Source organism: Mauremys reevesii, linkage group 12, assembly GCF_016161935.1.
Source record: "Mauremys reevesii isolate NIE-2019 linkage group 12, ASM1616193v1, whole genome shotgun sequence".
Classification (NCBI taxonomy): Eukaryota; Metazoa; Chordata; order Testudines; family Geoemydidae; genus Mauremys; species Mauremys reevesii.
This window is the reverse complement of record NC_052634.1, coordinates 45,650,848-45,668,725: the sequence shown is the minus strand read 5'-3', so window position 1 is coordinate 45,668,725 and position 17,878 is coordinate 45,650,848. Positions and strand designations below refer to the sequence as shown.

Sequence of the window (17,878 nt, the reverse complement as noted above, 5' to 3'; positions counted from 1 at the left end):
AGCCAAAGCTTGCTACAGTTAAGGGCCTTATATTAGGTGGAGGCTTTGTGGGAGTAGTTATGCTGAAGTCTGGGATTTATCTGAATAGGCCTAAGGAGAGAATCCCAAGTCAGATATTTTGCACCCTGATTCTGAGAGACTAACGAGTAACCACAAACAGGTGCAATACGCCACAGGATTCTGAAAGTGGGGGTGGGCTTTAGCAACTAGGTTGCTATGCAGTATCTCAGCAGTTGGACGCATTCATATATTGGAATTATTAATAACTAAGTGATGTAAATCATGAGTATTAATGCTTGATGCTAAATTATGGACTTCCCAAAGGCCACATATGGGTTGGGGCAGCTATTGACATTATTGTAATCAGAGTAAAGGAGCAGATATGGTATATAGCCATCCTATTACCATAATAAAGTGGATAAATTACCTTTCCTAGTGACCATCTTTTCATTTTGTTGGGTCCCTGAGATAGGGTCAACGGAAGCAGGGCCTCCCTTCTGATGGGCTCCCTTGCCCCTCGATCTTTGTTTCCAACGGTGACCATAACTTGTAAGTATGCACAGGGCAAGACCCTCTTTACTATCTAGTCTAATTGTTACGTGTATTGAGCCTTGCCTATGACTTCAATTATAACTGTCTGTATTAAATCACGTTTCTGTGTGTTTCACCAAATTTCATCCCCTCAATACACTGTGAGTGGCCATGTACAAGGACAAGCTGTACCCCAATACGTAATCTTATATAAAAATTTTACAGGCTACACCACCACCCTGTGACATCATCAATAAAGTGCCCATTTGTGCCTGGGTAGCGGCCCCGCGATGGGAGGGAGGATGCAGCAAGGACTCCGGATCGGTGGCCAGGGTCGCTGTGCATAGAGATGGGGAGGTTATATGGGGAGGGGGGTAATGAGCAGGAGAGGGAAGTCAAGAGTTAAAATAATAATATTTAGGAAAAAAATTTATAATGAAGCGAAACTGAACAGAAATAAAACCGGAGTGTAGGCTCTAAAGCCTGGGTAGGGATTCGGGGTTAAAGGTCTGGGATTCCCCATAGCTCCAGATCCCTAAACCTCTCCTCCCTCCCACTGACCCACCCAACCCACGTCCTGGGTGCCCTTCCTCCACACTCCCCTCCTCTTCGTCCCATTACTCTCAGCCGGCACCACCTCCTGGCACCTTGGGAACTACTTGCCTTTCCTCCTCGTCTCGCACAACCTCATCCCTCCCTGCTGCTTCTTAGCTCTAACCCTGCACACACCCTCCCCATGTCCTGGCACCCCAGAATTATCTACTCCCCCCTTCTCCGCTCCCAGAGCTCTGTTCTTCCTTCACCCATGGAGTCCTGAATGGCAACATTATACGCTCTCCTATCAAAAACAACAAGGAGTCCAGTGGTGGCACCTTAAAGACTAACGGATTTATTTGGGCATCAGCTTTCGTGGGTAAAAAACTTCACTTCTTTAGCTGCATCTCCTATCAAAAGAGGAGCTCATCTGCCTGTCACACAAGCCAGGCATGAGTCACACACCTATTTACTTTAGAATTCTACAGTCAGCATATTTTCCTATTGAAAAGGCATCAAAGCTACAGTTATTAATGTAGTTGCTAATGTAGCCAATAAGGATACATTTAATGCAATTTTAAAATGACTGACAGCACCAAAAAAGGCTCATGTCCAAAAATGATACTTATGTATGGGAGATAAGGCAAAAAAGGGGGGGCAAGGAAACTTGTCAAAACTTCTATGACAAATAAAGGTATAAAGTTATCACTACTCGGGTTCTTCAGAGACCCCACAGCTTCTAATAACCCAGGGGACAGGACTCCTCACCCAGCAAGACCACCGTCTCATAGTTCTCCTGCATGACATCCCTGTAGAGGGCTCTCTGAGCGGGGTCCAGCAGAGCCCATTCCTCTCTGGTGAAATACACAGCCACCTCCTTGAAGGTCACTGGCCCCTGAAAGAGAAAGAGTCCAACACTCAGTACCTGCTGCCCCACTCACAGTCCCATTATTCACAGAACAGCAGCACCAGGTAAATGGAAGCTCCGCAACGCACATGTTAACAGAGTCCCACCCCACCTTGTCTAGAGCATTCAGGAGGCATCAGAGGGTAGAAAGAGAAAAAGTTTGTGTCTCCCAGCTGACAGACGGAGGCAGGGTCTTCACATTTATCACATACCTACTAGCCAGAACTTTATATAGGAGATGGGGCTGTTTCTGGACCCTGCTGGTGTCTCCCTGGTAGGAATGCCAACATTCTCCAAATAAAATATATGGAAGAAAGGGGAAGTCAATAGTAAAGAGTGTAAGTGAGAAGGTCAGAATTGTAGAAAACTGGCTATAAGAAATCAATGGAAATACGAAGGAAGTTTTTAAAAGTATATTAAGTACAAAATTAATCCTAACAAAGGTAGTGGTAAATTACTACATTAAATTTCCAAATGGCAGAATTATCAAAAATAATGCTGAAGAGGTAAAAGTCCTCAATAAATATTTCTCCCCTGGATTTGGAGAAAAACAGATGCTGTAACTCATATCATAAGATGTTGACGACGACCCTCTTTCCATTCCAACAAGAACTCACGAGGACGTTAAACAGCAGCTATTAAAGTTAGACACGTTTAAATCAGCAGGTCCAGATAACTTGTATCCAAGAGTTTTAAAAGGCTTGGTGGAGCGGGTACCCATAGCGGTGCCTCTGTGTGCCAACATCTTTATGGCTGACTTATAACAACGCTTCCTTAGCTCTCGTTCCCTAACGCCCCTACTCTACTTACATTACACTGATGACATCTTCATCATCTGGACCCATAGAAAGGAAGCCCTTGAGGAATTACACCATCTTTTCAATAATTTCCATCCCACCATCAACCTCAGCCTAAAGCAATCCACACAAGCAGTCCATTTCCTAGACACTACTGTGCTAATAAGCGATGCTCACATAAACGCCACCCTATACCAGAAACCCACTGACTGCTATACTTACCTACATGCCTCCAGCTTCCATCCGCGACACACCACACAATCCATTGCCTACAGCCAAGCTCTAAGATACAACCACATTTGCTCCAATCCCTCAGACAGAGACAAACACCTACAAGATCTCTATCGAGCATTCTTACAAGTACACTACCCACCTGCTGAAGTGAAGAAACAGATTGACAGAGCCAGAAGAGTACCCAGAAGTCACCAACTACAGGACAGGCCCAATAAAGAAAACAACAGAACACCACTAGCCATCACCTACAGCCCCCAACTAAAACCTCTCCAGCGCATCATCAAAGATCTACAACCTATCCTTAAAGATGATCCCTCACTCTCACAGATCTTGGGAGACAGGCCAGTCCTCGCTTACAGACAGCCCCCAAACCTGAAGCAAATACTCACCAGCAACCGCACACCATACAACATAAACACTAACCCAGGAACCTATCCTTGCAACAAAGCCCGATGCCAGCTCTGTCCACATATCTATTCAAGTGACACCATCATAGAACCTAATCACATCAGCCACGCCATCAGGGGCTCGTTCACCTGCACATCTACCAACGTGATATATGCCATCATGTGCCAGCAATGCCCCTCTGCCATGTACATTGGCCAAACCGGACAGTCTCTACGCAAAAGACTAAATGGACACAAATCTGACATCAGGAATCATAACATTCAAAAACCAGTGGGAGAACACTTCAACCTCTCTAACCACTCAGTGACAGACTTGAAGGTGGCAATTTTGCAACAAAAATACTTCAAAAACAGACTCCAAAGAGAGACTGCTGAACTCGAATTAATATGCAAATTAGATACAATTAACTTAGGTTCAAACAGAGACCGGGAATGGTTGGGTCATTACACTAATTGAATCTATTTCCTTATGTTAAGTTCTCCTCACACCTTCTATGGGTCATCTCAATTATCACTTCAAAAGTTTTTTTCCTCCTGCTGATGATAGCTCATCTCAATTGATTAGACTCTTCCAGTTGGTATACATACTTCCACCTTTTCATGTTCTCTGTATGTATAAATATCTCCTGTCTGTGTGTTCCATTCTATGCATCCGAAGAAATGAGCTGTAGCTCACGAAAGCTTATGCTCAAATAAATTTGTTAGCCTCTAAGGTGCCACAAGTACTCCTGTTCTTTTTGCGGATACAGACTAACACGGCTGCTACTCTGAAACCTGTATGACATGTGTAATCCTGTGAATAATAGATAGGGATGGGTATACTAACAGTATGGGTATTTCTATTACTTAATAAGGGTTGGGAGGGTATTGTAATGGATGTAGGTGTGTACATACTAACTGAGATAAAAGAAGAGTGATGTAACTAATCCAGTGCTTACTCAACAATTGGGTTGAGGGGAACAAGTATTGCAATAAAGAAGCCTGTACTCGTATCTGCCTCCGGGTCAACCTGCTCCTTTATTCTTCTAACAATAATCACTTCAAATCGATCTTTCTGCAGTTAATAAACTCATTTTATGCTTTATCTTAGCCAGTATTAAGTATTTTGAATGAAGTGTCTGGGGAAAATCTGAGCTTGGTTAGCACAAGCTTGTTGTGCATATCTTTCCCATATTGAGGGGAAGGCGAATTATATTAATGAGATTACATTATAGAGATCCCTGTGCACTATAAGATGGTATAATTCTGGATTTCTACTACAGCAAGTGTGCAAGGTTGGGGAGCTGGGAAATTGGCTGTTGTCTCTATCTGTCCTTGAGTGGCTTAGGTAAAGCACTCAGGTAGCTTAGTTGGGTGTATGGCGCCACCTGCTGTCATGCTGGGTGATAACAGGGCCTGGAGAGGCTGACAATCTCCAGCAAAGCAGTGTGAGAAGGGCCAGCCCAGCTTGAGGATTAGAGGGCACAGCAGTTCCCAGAAGCCCCCCAGACCGCACCCTAGGGGTGACAACCCATCATACCCTACATTACACAAGTCTCAGCGGGTTTGTCACATCCTGTCCCCTCCCTTTCTCCACCCTCAATATTTCCTGCCTCCCACCACCTCCAGCAGCTCCCACCCCCCTATGCATTTACTGCTCCTCTCCCTCCAAGCAGAGCCCACCATCAGCTCATGATAATCTCTTACCTGAGCCAGCTCCACTGCAGCCATTTCCTGCCCCCTGGGAGGATGGGATGATCTGGATCAAACGTGGACGTTAGTCTGTAGCCTGTCAGGGCGAGAAGGGCGATGTGAGAGAATTCAGATGGGGTTTTCATCCATTCCACAAGCAGATCCTCCCCAGGATTTTTCCCTGCTAATGGACATTCTAGGTTCTGCCACACTGTGAAGAACAGAGTGACCTTATTCCAGTACAGGCCTGGCCCCCACCCACCAGGGTGTAACCCTCTGAGAAATCGTGAAACCCTCCCAGTAACAGACTCTTTTACACTTATCAAGTTTGTGGACAATACCAAGCTGGGAGGGGTAGCAAGTGGTTGGGAGGATAGGATTAAAATTCAAAATGATCTCGACAAACTGGAGAAATGGTCTGAAGTAAATATCAATAGGGACACCTGCAAAATACACTGCTTACGAAGGAACAATCAGTTGCACACATACAAAATGGGAAATGACTGCGTAGGAAGGAGTGCTGCAGAAAGGGATCCCGGGGTCATAGTGGATCACAAGCTAAATATGAGTCAACAGTGTAACTCTGTTGCAAAAAAAGAAATCATCATTCTGGGATGTATTAGCAGGAGTACTGTAAGTGAGACATGAGAAATAATTCTTCTGCTCTATTTCACACTGATTAGGCCACAATTGGAGTACTGTGTCCAGTTGTGGGTGCCACATTTCAGGAAAGATGTGGATAAATTGGAGAAAGTCCAGAGGAGAGCAAGAAAAATGATTAAAAGTCTAGAAAACATGACCTATGATGGAAGATTGAAAACACTGGGTTTGTTTAGTCTGGAGAAGAGAAGACTGAGAGGGGACATGGTAATAGTTTTCAAGTACATAAAAGGTTGTTACAAAGATGCGGGAGAAAAATTGTTCTTCTTAACCTCTGAGGGTAGGATTAGAAGCAATGGCTTTAAATTGCAGCAAGGGTGGTTTAGGATGGAGATTGGGGAAAAAACTCCCTAACTGTCAGAGTGGTTAAACACTGGAATAAATTGCGTAGGAAGGTTGTGGAATCTCCATCATTGGGGATTTTTAAGAGCAGGCTGGACAAACACCTCTCAGGCATGGTCTAGATAATACTTAGTCCTGCCTTGAGTGCAGGGGACTGGACTGGTGACCTCTCGAGGTCCCTTCCAGTTCTATGATTCTATGAACCAAAGACCAGAGAAGAGCAGAATCAAAGGAGTCACTTTGGGGGATTCTCCCTGTCATTGTCCCCAAGGCAGCTGTCTCGGGTTTACAAAGTTGTTGGATGCTCCAGCCTTTATACAGTCTCTCCTGGGAGTGTCCCTTTCATGGGCTGGGCCTAGTTTTAGCTCTTGGCAAGTGACCCTGGGGGCTCTGAGACTGGGCCTTCTTGCCACAGCACATCTTGTTTCTTTCTGTGCCTCCCAGCGAGTCCAAATGAGTAGATATTCCTCATACAGTGAACATAAAAATGGCCGACTGCATCAGAGCACTGGTCCATCTAGCTCAGTGGCCAATGCCAGGTGCTTCAGAGGGAAAGAACAGACAAATCATCAAGTGATCCATCCCCTGCCACCCATTCCCAGCTTCTGGCAAAGAGGCGAGACACACCATCTCTGCCCATCCTGCCTCTGACACTGGCAGATGAGGTGTTAGCTCTTGCAAAAGCCCCCATGTCTTAATTGAACATGGACAAACACATAGCTGGAATCAGTCTGACTCACCTGTGTTAGTATGGTTAAAAGAGGTATTAGAATTGTAAGAATGTGTTTAGACTTTATTGAATGCTTGTGAGTTGGTGTCTGGGTTAGTATCTGACTAGTTGCAGGGGGCTGGACTAGATGACTTCCTGAGGTCCCTTCCAACCCTGATATTCTATGACTGGCAGTAACCTGGAAGAGAAATAACTGAAGCAAGTTAAGAAGAGAGCGGCATCGGGCATTGCTGGGGGTAAAACATTAAATGGAAAGAACTGACTATGCAAAAAGGAACATCGCAAACTATCAGTGCCCCAGACCCCCGCCCAACTGAACCCACCCCAGCCAGGCATATCAAGCTGGGTCCCTGAAAAATCGCCCAGCCCATCTGGCAGTGAACGCTGCGTGTTCCAGGCGGAGCTATGGTGCGTGCGTCTGCTCTGCTGACATGCTGCCTTGGTACAGAAGGTGCCACGGCCACAGGGAGCAGAGACATGGACTCCTACAAAACACAATCCCAGATACACCTCCAATGCTGCCTCCCCCCCCCCGCCTCCCATCTCTTCCCCCACCTCCACATGGCCATTCTCAGCCCATTCCTAACAGTTCCTCCCAGCCTTCAGCACTATAAATAAATAAAACATGGTGTTACAAAAGGTAGATTGTGCCAGAGAAATGTGATCTGGACGTCAATAAGGCTTTTGATACAGTTCCACATGGGAAACTATTCGTTAAATTGGAGAAGATGGGGATTAATATGAGAACCGAAAGGTCAATAAAGAATTGGTTAAAGGGGGGTCTACAAGGGGGTCATATTGAACGGTGAGTTGTCAGGCTGGAGGGAGTTACTAGTGGAGTTCCTCAGATCAGTCTTGGAATCAATCTTACTCAACACTTTTATTAGTGATCTTGGCACAAGAAGTGGGAGTGGGGCACAGAGCCGGGAGGGATTGCCACTATGGAGGAGGACAGGAAAATCATAAAAGAAAATCTGCACATCCTTGAAAGCTGGAGTAATAGAAATGGGATGAAAATTAATAGTGCACAAATTCTAGTTGTTAGTCCCCAAGTGCAGAATTTTGCAATAAGCTGGGGATTTATCAACTGGAAGTGACAGAGGAGGAGAATGACCTGGGTGTATTGGTTGATCACAGGATAATTATGAGCTGTCAACGTGATGCGGCCGTGAAATAGGTTAATGCCGTCCTAGAATACATCAGGCGAGGTATTTCCAGCAGACACATGAAAGAGTTAGTACTGTTGTACAAGGCACTGATGAGACCTCATCTGAAATACACCTCTACCTTCTGGCCTTAAAGTCTGTGAGTCTATAAACTGTGCCTTGCGTTGCACAGACACTGATGGAGATCAGGGCCCCATCGTGCTGCACACAGCAGAGACCCTGACTGAGATCAGCCACCCCCACTGTGCTGGGCACGGCACAGACAGAGAGGGACAGTCCTTGCCCCAAAGAGATCACAATCCAAGTAGACAATGGGTAGGAGGAAAACAGAGAGGCTTGGTGCCTTCCCCAAGGCCACCAAGCAGGTCAGGGACAGAGCCAGGAACAGACCCTGGTAACTCCAGAGCCCCATCACCCGCAGCTTGGAAAGGTCCCCAGACCCCATAGTATTAGGCTGCAGGAACAGGTGGTTTGTCCATGGATGCACAGGCTGTCTTGGCAGGGCAGCTCAGCGGCAGTCCCTGCACACAGCTGGGGGTGGGGGTCATGGGTAACGAGAAGTCAGTGTCCAGTGCTGTGGGGCTGTGCTCCTGGCTCATACTTCACTGCTGCCCCTCCCTTGCCAGCTGCACTGTTCAGCCAGCCCCAGGCCTCAGTGAGATCACTGCCTCCCGCCCCCCCCACACACACACCAAACCTTCAAACCGGGACATGGTGCACCAGTGCCAGAGTGCACTAGTGTAAATTCTGTCTAGACTAAGGGTTTGCACCAGTGCCTAACACACCAGTGTGGCAGAGCCCTTCAGTGCCCAAACCAGCAGTACGGTGGCACTAGAACTGGGATTTAGTTTTAGCTCTGTCACGGACAGCCTGGGTGACCTTGGACACATCAATGTTTCTCCTCCCACCTTTAATCTATTTACCCAGCTGCCCACTCACTGGGGTCTCCTCTCTCTCCAGAGCTGCTCACCACTACAGTCTGTGTGGGTGTCCCCAGAGCTAAGGCAGTTCAGCTCTGGAATAGTCTAACAAGGGGGGCTGGGGAGTCTCTTTCCCTGGAAGTTTTTAAGAACAAGTAGGACAAAGCTCTGTCAGAGACAATCTACATAGACTTGGTCCTGCCTCGGCAGAGAGAGCTGGACTTGATGACATCTTGAGGTCCTGTCCAGCTCTACATTTCTATGATGCTATGAAATAGATACGTATAAAACACACCATACAGAGTAAAACCCACCACAACATAATGTCAGGCAATTCGAGGGGGGGGGGGAGGAGGGGAACAACCCACACTCCACAGCATAAAATGACAATACAAAAGGGGAAAAAAGCAAAACAATGCAAACTAACACACCCTAGGAGAAAAGTACACAAGGGAAAAGAGCTCAGCTCAAACTAACACAACACAGGCACCAAACAAGCTGAGGCAAAACAATGCACCATAAAACTGCTACACAACATGGTGCATCACAGTTCCAAATGGCACCAAGCAAAACAGCTCAGCGTAGAACAGGACACTGCACAAAAGAGAATTATTTCAGTGTAGGCCTGGAAGGGATCTTGAGAGGGCGTCTACTCCAGCCCCCTGTGATGAGGCAGAACCAAGTATCCCTAGACATTCCCAGACTGGTGTATCTCTAACCTGGTCTTAGAAACCTCCATGAAGGAAATGCCACAGCCTCCCTTGGAAGCCAATGCAAGGCAGACACAGCCCAAAACAAGCTGTACACACACACGCTGGGCTTAGGGTTAAGGGGAGAGGCAAGAATTCAAACAATCTGGGTTCAGTTCCCAGTTTTGCCCCAAATTCTCCATGGAAACTTGAGCAAATTACTTCAGCTCTTGGAGCATCAGTTTCCCCATCTGTAAAATGGAGAGTCGCCTCCCAGCATTGGCCTATTTAGCCTCTGAGCTTTTTGTGGCAAGGCCTCTCTGTCCCTGTGGGCACGTCCACACTGCAGTCAGACACCGGCGGCTGGCCCGTGCCCGCTGACTTGGTCTCACACGGCTCAGGCTGTGGGGCTGTTTAATGGTGGTGTTGATGTTCCGGCTGGGGCTGCAGCCCAAGGTCTGGCACCCTCCCACCTCGCAGGGTCCTACTGCCTGGCTCCAGCCTGAGCCCAGACATCTACCCGGCAATTAACCAGCCCCTTCGCCTGAGCCCTGTGAGCCTGAGGCAGCTGCCATGGGCCAGCTGGGGGGTTTAACGGCAAGGTAGAGATACCCTGGGTGTCTGTGCAGCACCTGTCACAATGGGGACCCTGACCTTGGTCAGTGTCTGTGCAGAGCCCTGCAGAACAGGGGCCTGACCTCAGTCGGGGGCTCTGAAACTCCCGGCATTACAGGATCCCGGATTTTGTTTAGGGCCCCTGCAGCGCCTGGCAAAATGTGGGGCCAGGAGCTCTGTCAGGGTCTGTGCAGTGCCCACTACAGTGGTGGGGCGTGATCTGGGTCGGGGTCATTCCAATGCCAGACCCAACGGGGACACAGATCTCAGTCGAGGTCTCTGAAGTGCCCAGCACAATGGAGGCAGCAGTTTGGGCCACAGTCGTGCACTGCCTGGCACAAGGAGGGCCGTGATCTCGGTCCAGGTCTCAGTTTTACCTGGCACAACAGTGGGGTCTGATCTCACCTGGGGTCTCTGCAGCGCCTGGCAGAACAGGGCCACGCTCAGTCCGATAAGAGCCCTGATCTCAGTCAGACACCTGGAGAGAAAAGTAGGAAGATTTTCGAGAATTTGATATCAGTATTTCGGAACTGAGGAGAAAAATGGGGCACAAACAATATATTTGCCAATATAAGGGACAAGCATCATGTGGGGAGATTTTATGTCACCATTCAACCATGTAAGAGAAAAGAGGGGAAATTTGGGGCGATTATACAGCGATATTGAATCAACAACAGAATGGGATGGATTCTTCTTGCCTCACATTCCCATGGCCGGCAGGGAGCCCTGGGTGATGTGGCTTTCACAGGGGAAAGGAGGGGGCTGGAGTCAGAAGGTCATTGGCTGTGGGGAGGGGCTGGCAGTGGGGTCTGGGAATGTGACTAGCGGGTGATGGAGGAGGCACGGGGCGGGGGCACTGCTGGGTTGGGCAGGGTGGGGGAGGGGGAGTAGCTGGACTGGGAAACCTGGGGCTGGGCCGTCTCCACTTGTTGCCCCCCCATTCCTGGCCCTTCCCAGGCCCTGTTGCCAGCAGAGAGAGGCCCCCACCCCCCAGCCCAGCCCAGCGGTGTCCCTGTCTCAGGGCCCCCCCAGCCTCTGCCCATTCACCTCTGCCCAGCTCAGGGATCACTCGGGGGAACCATTTCCCACCCGCACAAGGACAAATCCCTGCAGGGGAAATGGGGGAAACCCCCAAACCCGAGCTCTGAACTGGCCACTGGCGAAGGGGAGAGAAAATGGGGCACAATCGGGGGGGGGGCAGGGAACTTCTCAGGGGTTGGGGAGGGGGTCACCCTGGGGCTGCTCGTGGCTCTCTAGGGAGAAAGGGGGCGGGGCGGGGGCGGGGTCCCCACGGGGCAGCGGTAAATCCGAGGGGTCTCAGCCCCCTTTCTCCCCCGCTCCTCGGGGTCACTGGCTCCCGGCCATGTCCGGGCTGCACCGACACTTCCCCGCCCCTTTCCCAGCCCACGCCGGGACCCCAGTGGGGCCGGACCCCGCGGGGCCCCAGGGCGGAGCCGGGCCGGGCCGGGCCCCGGGTGGGTGGGGGCCACTGGGCTCGCGCCGGGACCTGGAGGCTGCAGCTCCGCAGCGAGGGCGGGGCCGGGCACGGGGGGGTTAATGAAGGTCTCTCCCGCCGCGATCTGCGCATGCCCAGAGCCCCAGCGGCACAAACCTTCTCCGGCCCGGGAGAGGCTCCAACGGCTCCGCACGAGCCAGGCAGAACCGCAGCGACCCAGACGCGCGTTCGCGCTCCGGCTCCGCCTCCCTGGTCGACGTCACTTCCGCTCCAGGGAGAGTCCGGAACTACATCTCCCAGCCTGCCCCGGGGCCGCGTCCGCCCTCCCCAGCCCAGGTAAGTGAGGGGTCAGCAGCTGGAACTGCGCATGCTCCGTGCGAGCCCCGCTGGGGGCGGGAGAACAAAGCTGCTGCTGCCGCCGCCTCCGTGCGAGCCGGTGAGTGAGAGACCCCGGGGGGGGCGGGCACGTGACTCTGCCCCGGGGAACCTGGGAGAAGCCTCGGAGCCGCCTCGGCCCCGGGAGCTGCAGCAGGATCCGCCCCGCCCCCCCGCTGCGGCGCGGGGGGCGGAGCCTGGACCCCGGGGTCCCTGTGCGGGGGAGAAGCCGGAGTTGGGAGGGGGACGCGGGGGACGCGGGGGTGAATTGGCTCCTGTCCCTGTGGGCGCCTCTCGCCCCCGGCACAGAGTCTCTCCGGTTCTGCCCCGTTTCTCTCTCGGGGTCTCGCTCGGGCTGTAACATCCGGGGAGATTCGCCCCCCCCCCGATCCGCTCTCTCGGCTCCCCGGTGCCCCCCCCCCCGGTCTCTCCATGAGTCTCCAATGTCCATTTAAAATCTCCCCGATGGGGGGTCCCCCCCCCCCGTTTTACCTGCAGCGATTTGTCCTTGTCCGGGTGGGAAATTGTTGCCCTGGGTCAGTCCCCAGCACGTGGCTGCCCCTGGGGGGGGGGGGGGGGTGAGATGCCGGTTCTCTGCCGGGGCGGGGGCGGGAGGGGCACGTGTCCCCAGGGGGGGCTGCCCGGACCCCGGTTTCCCAGTTACTGCCCCCAACTACCACCACAGCCCCCAGTCACCTGCCCATCCCCCACTGCTGCCCCCTTCCCTCCTCCAGGGACCTGCCAGCTCCCCCCCCCCCCTTTGCCCTCTTAAAGCAGCTCCTCAAAGGGCTCCCTGCTGCCTGTGGGGGTGGGGGGAGCCATCACTTTGTGTATATGTATTGGATAGTAATATAAAATCCAGTCCAACAGTCCCACTTTTTCCTCTAGTTATGTAGCAGTAATATAAAATCCCCTCAGATTTTGGTGGTGGTCATAGAATTGGTAGGGACCTCCGGCAGTATCTAGTCCAACCCTCTGCCCAAAGCAGGACCAATCCCCAACTAAATCCTCCAACAGCTTTTTACCACAGATTTCTAAATGGCCCCCTCAAGGATTGAGCTCACAACCCCGGGTTTAGCAGGCCAATGCTCCAACCACTGAGCTATCCTTCTCCCCTCTCTCATGTATCAACTGTGTAGTTTCTGACACGTATTCTCTGCAAATCTCAAAGATTGATAAAAATTATCCTAAACCCCACTTTTTCTCCAATTGTCTCTTTCTAAATGACTATGGCCTGAGATTTTTCCCTGTCTCTCTAAATATAAAATACTAAGAAAATCTCAAATTTACACCTTTTCTCAGATTCCTGAACATGGATATAAAATGTTGGCAAATGTTCCCCATTTTCTCTCTATTCAGTTATCAGATATTGATGTGAAACACTCAGATTTTACCTCGTATCAACAACTGATATAAAATCCCTCTGATTTTCCACTTTCCTCTCTAAACGTATTTAATACCCATCAAATCCAGAGGCCTCCCCCTGTTTGGGGGATCAGTGGTTCCCAGCTGGTAACAGGAGAGTCGGTTGGACCCTTGTCTTTTCTCCAGCTGGCACTGGGTGAGGAGGTCACTCTGAGTGCAGCGTGGGTCCAGAAGTATCCCAAAGCCCAGGACAAATGGTCTCTGGGAGGGGTTGCTTCCCGCAGTGCGAAGATGTAGCTAGTGACAGGGCATGGACCTTTCTTGCCCTCCAGGCCTTCCATTCTCCTGTTAAAGCAGCACCCCCCAGGGATCCCTCTGCCTGTGTGACTGGCCAGCAGGGGGCAGTGATACCTCACTGTGTCTGCTAAGTGGATAGAAAGTTAACACTGTTGCTGGGGTAGGGGATGGGGTGTCTGTGTGGGGAGATTGCAGCTGGAGCTGAAGGGGCATTGTGGGAGGGGGAGGCCTCTGGGTGACTGGGCAGGGGGTACCCTAATCAAATTGGTGGGTTCTGGAAGTTTGGGGGGGGGGGTTCTGATGTGCCCAGCCCTGAGGCTGTGGGACCTGGAGGTGGGTATCGCTGGGGACTGGTGGGTGCAGAGCAGTGAGGGTGGGCGTCTCTTGGGGAGGCGGGGCAGGGGGCTGGAGGGAGCCTGGTGCTGTGCCAGGGGCTCAGTCATGCCCAATGCACAGAACTGGGTGGGGGAGTCCCAGGCGCTAGGTCGGGATGCCAGGCAAGCAGAGGGAGGGGTCCCATTGTAAAGCATCAGGGGGTCCCAGGCAAACGGCCTGGCAGGTCCTGCTGGAGGACAGGTGGGGGTCCTAGGCAGGCAGTAGGGGAATCCTGGGCAGGCAGTGAGGGGCTGAATTCCCAGTGAGGGGTCCCCTGGGGGGGGGGGTCCCTGGCTGTTGGGGGCTCTTGGTGGGGGGAACCTTTAGGATTCCCAGCCTGCCAGTGATGGTCTGGTGGGGCTTCTCTGGCCAGTGGGGTGCTGAGGGGTATCTGGAGTCCCTGTTCAGGGACTTGGGGGTTGGGTCCTAGGGAATATCTGGTGGGACCCTGGCTGCGGGGTCTGGGCTCTGGGTACTGGGGGTGTCTGGAGGCCCCTGGATGGAGGCTCTGGGGGCTGCTACTAACCATGCTCCTTCTATCTCATTCAGCTTGTGCCAGAATCCTGACTCCAAGTACATCCCAGCATTCCCCAGCCAGGCCCAGTCACCATGATAACTTTCTAGCCACTTATCAAACATCTTGAAAACTCCAGGACCTTCCAGTTCCATTGGGAAAATTTGTGCCCCGAGTCCTTATACTAGATCTTGGGGGGTGCGGCAGGTGGGAAGGGGGCTAGAAATGCCACACGATGGTCTCTTCCACAGCATTCTGGACTCATTCATTCTGAAACCTGGTTTCATTGAGACCATTGTTAATCCAGAGTCACTGCATGGAAAGACAGGGAGTGACTCCAGATGGACAGTAGGGCAAATGAGATCAGCAATTCTCCCTGTGAGGAGGAGCTCTCATTAGCTGCTCTCCCCAGAGAGCTAAAGGAGGGAAGCTGCTCAAACGCTCTGTCCCTCTCTGCTCAGGATATTGGGGTTCAGCTTCCTGGGTCGGATGCTGCAGCCTCCATTGTGATCTGGGAGACCAGGCTTAGCAGCTGCTGCTCCCCCAGCAGGGTTCTGTGCTGGGATGTGACCTTAATTAAAGCTTCTTCTCTGCCCGGCCCAGGGGATGACTTTCTGCAGCTGGTACTAGCCCCCTAGGGCAGCTCTGGGCCCTGTTAATACAAATTCTGAGCTACGGACTCCGGGTTATTGAAAGACCTCAGGGAAAGTGCTGGGGACTGGCAAGAAAGTGACTCTGCACAAACAGCCCCTCATCATTTCTCCTCCCATTAGCAATTGCCAGGAGCAAATCCAGCCGTGGGAGAGCAAAGCCCCCAGGAATGGGACTGTCCCAGCCATAGGGGCAGGGAGAGAGGACAGGGGAAGCAGAGACTGAAAGGGGCAGTGGGAGAAATGAGTGGGCGGGGGGAGAGATTTCCAGCTCTCTAGTCCACCCAGACACATGTATTGCAGCATCCCTGGGCAGAACCACTTTCCAGTGAACAAGAAAAGGATCAGACAGAGGAAAAGCCAGTTCCTGACTCCATATTCCCCCTGCTGGGGTGTGACTGCCATGGGGTCAGTGTCTGAGGGAATCCCCCACAGTGACTCCTTCGGTTCTGCTCTTTTCTAGCCTTGTGTTCAGAGACTTTGTTACGGGATCAGGGGAGGCAGAAGGGAGGTTAAAAATGTCTCTGTGGGCTTAGCCTGGCAGGAGGGGCCAGGTCTACACTGTAATAAAGAGATCAAGCATGTTCTCAGCATGGCAGAGTCTACGATGTCTGTCTGGAGGGAAAGGGCCTGGGGGACTCGTGATGTGAAATTAACTAAAGCCTGTTCTGAAACCTCCACAACTGCCCTTCTTGCCCTGCCAGGGCTGCAGAATGACGTCCATGTTTTTCTCCAGCTCATCCCATCCTCCCATGACACAGGGAAGAGAAATGGCTGCAGTGGAGCCAGCTCAGGTAGCGATTATTTTTTTGATGGGGGGGTTTGGTGTGTTCCTACAGGAGGGAGAGGCACAGCAAATACACCGGAGATGGGCAGGTTTGCACAGTCTGGTTTGGAGGTTGGAGCAGGACAGGAAATGCACAGGGTGGAGAAAGGGAGGGCAGGGTGTGACAAATCTGCTGGGAGTTGTTTAATAAGTGGCCTAGATTCTGGGAACAGACCCATGAGGTTCGGAGGTGGAAATGCTCTAGTTTGTGGAGCAGAAAATAACCTACGTGAATGGGGCTGGGAAAACTGACCAGACTCACAGTGCTGGAGCCTGACCCGACTAACCAGTGGCTGCTGTGAGATATGAAGGGGGCACCCACCAGTGAGGGTTAGGGGAGATTCCCCTCCCTTCATATCCAGCTCCTCACAATGAGGAGGGTGTTGGGCTTCCTACCAGGGATCTCTCCCTGGTCCCTGCTAGGGCCTCCCTCTCCTCTATCAGTCTGTGGCTAGTAGGTGTGTGATGGATCTGCTGGGAGAGATAAGGGGCTCTCTCTTTGTCCCCTCACTCTGATATTTCCTGGATGCTCTGAGCAGGGTGGGGGTGGGACTTTGTTGACTGCAATCCACCCAGGGCTTCCCTTTGATGGGCTCCTCTCCCCACAAATAGTGGGGCTGTGAATGGGGCAGCAGGTACTGAGTGTTGGACTCTTGCTCTTTCAGGGGCCAGTAACCTTCGAGGAGGTGGCTGTGTATTTCACCAGTGAAGAGTGGGCTCTGCTGGACCCCACTCAGAGAGCCCTCTACTGGGATGTCATGCAGGAGAACTATGAGAATGTGACCTCACTGGGTAAGGGTTACTGTCCCCTCGGTTCTTGGAAGGGGAAGTGGAGAGAGAAGGTTTACGCCAGCCCCACAATGCCACCTCTACTCTGCCCTGTTTCAGCATCACCCCAATATGCCAGTGACACACACACTACCAGAGACCCTCCCCTGCTGCAGAACACTTTGGGAACGGAGCACAGGAGCCGTATCGCACAATGTCAAATATCTCCTGTTTGCTCAAGTAAAACTGAGGTTTAAGTGCAGCATAATCAACAGAAGCTTCCTAGGGGTCACCAGATGAAATTAATAGGCAGCAGGTTTAAAGAAAATAAAAGGAAGTAGTTCTTCACGCAGCGCACAGTCAACTTGTGGAACTCCTTACCTGAGGAGGTTGTGAAGGCTAGGACTATAACAGCGTTTAAAAGAGAACTGGATAAATTCATGGTGGTTAAGTCCATCAATGGCTATTAGACAGGATGGGTAAGGAATGGGATCCCTAGCCTCTGTTTGTCAGAGGGTGGAGATGGATGGCAGGAGAGAGATCACTTGATCATTGCCTGTAAGGTTCACTCCCTCAGGGGCACCTGGCATTGGCCACTGTCGGTAGACAGAATACTGGGCTAGATGGACCTTTGGATCTGACCCGGTACGGCCGTTCTTATGTTATGTATGTATGTGGGCATGTGGTGCAAGGAGCTCCTGGCCCTCAGAGACCGTGTGGAGGCTTTGGAGGCCAGGGTGTTGGAACTGGAGGAGCTAAGGGGGGCAGAGAAGTATGTTGATGAGGCTTTCCGGGACACTATAGAATTGTCCCAACTCCGGTCAGACGGCCCCCCACATTGTTGAGGAGGATGGAAGGCCCAGGGAATGAGAGCAGTCAACGGGAGCAGAGGGAAAACTTCTCATAGTTGGGACCCTCACCCCAACAGTATCTGGAAGAACCTCTTGCACTGAGGTTACCTCACCGGGGGAGGGATCTCCACTCATTAAGAAAAGACAGCTGTTAGTAATGGGAGATTTGATCATTAGAAACAAGGATATCTGGGTTTG

The 17,878-nt window shown here is 51.5% G+C and overlaps 1 long non-coding RNA gene across 1 annotated transcript; it reads right to left on the bottom strand.

Moving 5' to 3' along the window:
* Positions 1–1,933: 1,933 nt before the first annotated feature.
* LOC120375790 lies at positions 1,934–10,647 on the bottom strand. Its single transcript, XR_005586777.1, has 3 exons — positions 10,609–10,647; positions 5,097–5,178; positions 1,934–1,960 (listed from the first exon to the last, which is right to left on the bottom strand). It is a non-coding gene; the product is annotated as an uncharacterized LOC120375790 (long non-coding RNA).
* Positions 10,648–17,878: the final 7,231 nt, after the last annotated feature.